This window comes from Lepisosteus oculatus, chromosome 14 (genome assembly GCF_040954835.1).
Source record: "Lepisosteus oculatus isolate fLepOcu1 chromosome 14, fLepOcu1.hap2, whole genome shotgun sequence".
NCBI lineage: Eukaryota > Metazoa > Chordata > Actinopteri > Semionotiformes > Lepisosteidae > Lepisosteus > Lepisosteus oculatus.
The window spans coordinates 53,881,169-53,888,125 of NC_090709.1; the positions used below are offsets into that span (position 1 = coordinate 53,881,169).

A 6,957-nucleotide genomic window follows, 5' to 3' on the forward strand; every position below is an offset into this window, starting at 1 on the left:
GGTAGCGTGGCCGAGCGGTCTAAGGCGTTGGATTTAGGCTCCAGTCTCTCTGGGGGCGTGGGTTCGAATCCCACCGCTGCCAAATGTTAATGTTTTAAGACCTGCAATACGATCAGTAAAAGTGCTTTTTGTTAGGCTGCAGGAGGTGTTAAGAGATAAACTTTCTAAAAGACAGGCTTAACATCAAGGCAGAAAAAATATTTTGTTTTCTCAACAGAAATTCTCTTTGGCACGTTCAGCTTTATGTAGGGAACAACATCTGCCAAGATCACTTTTGAGGCAGTGCACATGATAGTGTACCGGCAAGTACAGTACATTCAGTATTGGCTGTGGTGGTGAGCTGCTTTTGTCTGTGAAACAAATTTAATTCTTCACGCCGAATCGTTGGCAGGGGTAAAGCTTATTAAATCTTTGAACATAGCGCTCCATCAGAAGTACTTTGTTCGTGATCAAAAGAGATCAGAGGATTAACTTCATGAATTCACATAGCATACCTTACAGGAAAGATTTAAAAGGGGAATTGATTGTGCTTCCTGATGTTGTTCCTGTGGTTTCTTTGGATACAAAGGTGAATGTTCTTTGACGTTCTGCTAGAGTATCCACTGGGTGAGCTTTATCAATTAGCTCGGTTAGGTCATCAGTGCTCCGTCTCCGGAAAATAATCAGCACTGTCGATCACGAGTTTACAGATTTCTCCAAATAACAACTATACATTTTAACCCAGCGGTTAGCATTCCTTCAATCCAATAGTTTTACTCTGGGTTAAAAGCAGCGCAATCTACAGAGAGATGATATTCAAATATTTCAACGTTCTTATTGGATTACCTGTATGGAGATATCGCTCAGAATTCCTAATATGATTTTGAGTTCAGTTTTGCTTTACTACTTTCAGAGTCTTTTATTGACCTTGCTGAAGCAGAGAAATGACATAATCACAAATGCGACCTACCTGTGCTGCTGTTTCTGGTTAATAATTATTATTGCGAGGAAAAAAAAACAGCTCCTTGCATTAAGAGCAAGAGCAACCAACGCGCTCTCTTGTTGAGTTGGGTTTTTTCCGTGGTGCTCTTCCTCAGATGCAAAGTTATTTGGCGAGCAAGGACCTCTGAGAAGGAGCCTGAATCCGTCAAGAACTCTGAAATTCTAATATCGCACTACCGTCTTGTGTACAGAGATCTGCTTCTTCCTTTTTGAGTGTTTTGGTGTTTAAGAGCACACTTCCTACCTCGAATGTTAGTTTCAGGAGATGTGTTACCAGATCACAGATCATCTTGAAAAGATTTGGGATGCACTGGCTCAGTTATTTGAAGGAACCTATACCACCAACTCACTTCTGAGAAGCACCTGCACATTTTCGCAATCCTCTCTCTCACCTACAAAGTTATGAAGACACAGACGACCAACAAAAACTAATTTGATTCACTCAATTATTTGTCCATCTCTAAAGCCTGTGTGTATTGACAAGGCAATTCAAAAGCACATATTAAATAAGAACACGATCCTTCTTGTTACCATTCACGTGGTTGGAGCGTTGTTTCGCCCTTTAACATTCTTCTACAATATTTACAAAAGGGCTTTATCACTGGAGTTGTGTGCATCAGTCCATGAACATCAACTGTACTGCTGTTTTTCTATGCGTAATTTAATTGCAAGCACTTAAAAGATTCGCTGTTAACCGAAAGGTTGGTGGTTCCAGTCCACCCAGGGACGGGGTTCTTTTGCGATATAAACATTGTCTTCAGTCGATTGGATTTCTCAGCGAAACCTTAACCATTTTAATATTTGCAGGAAATGCGAGTGTTTAAAACGTGTCACCGGGAAATGTCCAATAATGCCCAACATTGCAACTCCCCAGAAAAACATATTCACTCAAAAAAAATTATCGTCGAATCTTCATTTACACTCCAGTTGAATCCTCTGCTGAAATATTTTAAAAATACAATGCAGGTTTGTTTGAGAACTTGACAAGCATTCTTACAATAGCACTGTGCAGTTGGATTTTGATATTTTGACATATTTACCTTAATTTTAAACATAAATACTATACAGTCTATTGTAATTTTAAAATATGTTAGCTGAGGATGCAAAGGGGTGAAAGGGAAAGGTCAGAGGGTATAGTAAAAACAAGGTTAGGATTGGTGGAGGTGGTAGGGGTGTTGATGGTTTTTCTCTTGTCATGGAAATATAACTATTAATTTTAAAGGATCACTTACTGACGTCAGACAGCTGCCAATTCTCCAGACGTGTCTCTGGAAGGATAAACAGTTTATCCTCCGAGGTTCGTCCAATTTGCTAAAATTGTCCGGGTCCGGATGGAGTTTCAGCAGCCGTTCGTGCTCAGGTTTGTGATCCCGGACGAGCCCTCAAATTGTCATGGAAATATAACTATCAAGGAAGCCACAAGAGAGAGTTCTCACCTGAGTAAGGTCTTTATTTCAATATTGCAATATTGGGAGCCCTGCAAAGTGCAACCAGAGACTCAATTTGTTACAAGCAGTACAGGGTTTTTATAAGACGTTGCGCTGTAAAAAAGTTCAGCACTTGGTCCCTTCTAAAACTTCCCCTTTCTCTAAGAGAAAACAGATTACATCATAGAGCGAGAGAAGAAAAACTAGATTTGTTATTCAAAGCTTATCAGTTACTTTCAGCTAATTCTAATGACCCAGACAGCATATATTGTTTTGGTACATTGTCTTCTAAACTAACCTAAACAGTGTACATTGTTGACGAACTGTTTTCTAAAATTCTGCACGCACTGTAGCACAGCAGTTACATCCTTGAAATATATTATCTAAAAGCACCAATATATTTTTTCAAAGCTCTCTACATTTTTAAGAATCAATTTACTTATTAGATTTCCACTTCACCGGCATCATGCAAGCAAACTACATAAATATGAGAAAACACGCAAGAGAGTTGTCACTCAGAGTGTCGAAGGGTCGATGTATACTGGGGCTCAGTTGAAATGTTACGTCAGGACTTTTCCGAATTATGTCACACGAAGAGAGCACAGCCCTTTCCGCCCTGCCGCGTGTGTCTCGGTAACTCGCTGTGATCGTATAGTGGTCAGTACTTTGCGTTGTGGCCGCAACAACCCTGCTTCGAATCCGGGTCACGGCAGAATAGGGGCGTCTGCTTTTACTACTCGCACGAATGAAGGCAAAAAAAAGCCAATCGATGTGAACGAACGGCGCTTTACAGAGGAGTACTGCCTGACTGGATCGTTGATGAACGACAGAGGCCACTCCGACCTCTTCTCGGTTTTCTTCAATGACTTACTAAGGATCTTCTTCACATTCGCCCATGCAGGGGAAGCCAGTTACACCAAAGCAAACGCAGGAAAGTGCATTTCAAGCAGAGACCAGGAGGGACTTGTTTACACCGAGAGTGGGCGGAGAATGGAACAAAGGGTTTGTGTGTCAATTGTTTCGAATTAATTTCGAACGCAAAGAAAAGTAGTTTTCTACCAAGAAATCACACATTTGTCGCATCCTCCATACTATACTTCTCTCTTGTAGTAGTAAAGCATTTTGATTTAAACTGAACAATATATTAAATGTTTCATCTATACACTTACGATTAACATAGGCAGCCTTGAACGGATTGCGGAAATGAAATATACAGATGGATTCAGAGTGTGCTTTCCAACATTTGTGTAACATTTTCCTTTGATAGGGCGGAGTTGTTTTTAAAATCTGGATTAAATAAAAAGGAGTGACGTCAGTGTAAAACAGCTTTCCTTCATGGGGAACAACAGTTGTGTTCCATATTTCTAATTATTTTGGTTTCAAGATAGCAATTTAGTATGAAACATAAAAGCCAGCTGGATAAATCTGTTACACGTCATTTACAATGGTCTTTCAACTAATTGCCCGTGCAGGGATCAAACCCCAACTGTTGTTGCGAGTTGCATAAGGCTCTGCAACATGCAGATGAGAAACTAACCTCCGCTTCTTCATTATATACACAGTGAGCTATATTTGCGAGCCTACTGCCCCCTGCGGGCTCTGTATTTGATTGCGGTACAAGACCGGCCGTGGAGGTAAAGTGAGATGGGTGTGTACATTAAAAGGCTCATAGCGTCCCTGGGAAGGCTCAAACCACCACCCTTTTTGTTAACAACCGAGCCACAAAGACTCATGTACAGCTTAACACTCCTCGGTCTCAGTGAAAGTGATACACTCCGTAAAATTTCTGGAGAATCATTTGTCAATTTCCCTACGGGATTAATAAAGTATTATCTATCTCTCTTAAAGGAAAATCGCCAACAGTGGCCGATATCTATTGGAGTTTTTTTCATTCTATACTGCAATTTCTGAAGGGTACAGGCTTGGGGAATTGGACCTTATGGTGAAGGCTGCGGGCTCAGCAGCAGCAGAACCTGATCAGTATCGGTTGACTCCGATATACTTTGACAACTTAACTTCTGGATTTAGAGACATTTACCTTAGTGTCGGTATACTAAGATGTTTTGGTAACGAGGAAGGAGGGACAAAGCAAATTGGCAGAATGTGTGCTATTTTGTTGACTACAAGTCCTCACATGCCAGAGGGTCAATATTAAAAAAAAACGTAACAGTATAATCTCTTGTACTTCACAATTTAATAGTGTCTGTTACATTGTGTCTCACACCTCAGTCTCAGAATTGTGAGACGAGTTTGTAATCAGGAGGGAGGGCAATAGCAATTCAGCAGAAATTGCATTCACCTTTTCCCAATGCATTCTCACATGCCATTTTCTCACATGCCAAGCTCAGAGGGTCATATTTTTAAAATGGTACCGTAAAATGTCCTGAAGTTCAGGATTTTGACAGTCTGTTATATTGTGTCTCACACCTTGATGTCAGAAATATGAGATAATTTTAAAATCAGGAGGGAGGGCCCTAGAAATATAGCAAACATTGCATTTACCATTTGACAATGTATTCTCTCGTGCCATGTTCAGAGGGTCGTATTTAAAAAAACGGTACAGTACAATGTCCTGAAGTTCAGGATTTTGATAGTCTTTTCCATTGTCTATCACACATCTGTGTCAGAATTTTTAGACATTTTTATAACCAGGAGGTAGGTTCGATCACCCTCTGCTCATCCTCAGTTAACCATTTAGTCTCATATGCCATGTTCTAAATGTCCCATTTAAAACGGCTATATTAAAATTTCTTGTAAAATGCAAGAGTTTGAGACTTTTTATGATCAGAAGGCAAGGTCGTGGAATATATGCAGGAAGTGCCAGTGAATTTACGTTTTGCCTTTGTCTTATTTACTCGTGGTATAACATGCCAGTTTGTTTTATTGTGAGTTGTGTTTCTGAAATGTGTTTCTTACAAAAATGCAATTTGGACAGTCTCTACTTACATATTCCCCTTTACTGAGGAAATGTACAATAATACATCCGGATAAGTATTTTTTAAAATGACTGTAGAGAGCCATCTACAGGCGAAAGACGACATAACATCACAGCAGTAGCATTTAAGATGGAACGAAAAACACAAAGCAGCAGCTGGCGAATAAGAAGCCAACTTCAGCCTCGTTAATGCACGTTTTTTGGGGGGGATCCTGAAGACTGAGACTCAAAACTTTTTTTTCCTTCTCTCCAGGAGGAAGGATTATTCAGATGCAAACATTGTCCCAAAATCGATGTACTTTTCAATGATATTCAAATCCTCAAATTCTTCATCTGAATGTCGATATTGAAATATGATATCGTACAAATTGTGGTTTTCTTTTTAAAGCAAATTTTATGCTTTAAATTAAATAAATTGTATTTATTATGAATGTGCCAGAATTTTTTCAGTACTTTAGAGGGTTCTGCCATTTTAGATGTTATGCTGTTCCTGTCTGATTTATCAAATGTGTCATTTAAATCTCCCGTCATTTCTATATCAGCCTGAAGGCCTTGAAGTAAAGATTGCAATTCATCCAAAAAAAGTTTCCCACTGGTGATACATACAAGGAAATGAATGTACATTTCCCCCCCAAATCAACAAATTTAAAATCAAATACCTCCCTCATCTGCAGGTGGAGAGAATAATCTCAGAATAAATACAGGTTTCAAAGTCAGGAGCATTGATAGTCCTATTTTAAAATGACACTAAAATGCTCACAATATATTAAAAAGCTCTGTAAAATAATAAAAAAATTAAAAAAGGTAAAAAGAAATAATACACAGTTATAAAGCTCAGGAATTATCAATGGGAACTTACAATGGGTTGATATGATTTAAAAAATAAAATATTTGAAAAAATCCACTTGCAATATGCTAAAAATGGCAAGAATACTTAAAACAGGTTTTAAAATTTAAAAAAAATAAATAAAACAAGTTAAAAATAAATACTAAATGGGTTTAAAATTCAGGAATGTGATTGGTCAGATGCTTACAATGAGTGTTGCTGGTGTTTCGTGTGATTTACTGAAATGAAAAAATATTCAATTTAAAAAAGGCAAGAGCTCGTATGAAAAAAAAGTTCTTAAGTATCTTTGTTGTAAGAGCTGCACCAGAACTAGTGTATTCATATACATCAGAAAAGTAGCTGATCTTGACTGGTTTCTATTCAGTTATATGCATTGGGGATGAAAAGGAGACTTACATGGATTTTATTAGGTTTTAGGAATCAGAACATTTATTTTTACACATCTATGCCTACGAGGAGAAATAACTTCCTGCTTTCAGCGCTTTTATTGTTTCTGCTTGTAACCTCGAACAGAGAAACCTAGTACTGACTCACAGAAACGCCCTGGAGTTTCTGTGTTTCTGGGATTTAAGAGGGATGTACTGTATGAAGACAGTAAAGGGAGTTTTTTTTTCCCGCTGTAGAGTATGAAGGCGGTTTGATGAGTCTGGAGGGAGGAGACGCGCATTCTGCACGGGGAGCACAGAACAACGAGTTTCACCTGCAGCTCGCCGAGTCCTGTCCTATATAACCGCTGAGCCTGGGACACACTGAGTCTCTAACCAGTG

General features: G+C 38.9%; 1 non-coding gene across 1 annotated transcript; it reads left to right on the forward strand.

Moving 5' to 3' along the window:
* trnal-uag (transfer RNA leucine (anticodon UAG)) lies at positions 1–82 on the forward strand. Its single transcript has one exon. It is a non-coding gene; the product is annotated as a tRNA-Leu (tRNA).
* The last annotated feature ends 6,875 nt before the right edge of the window (positions 83–6,957 follow it).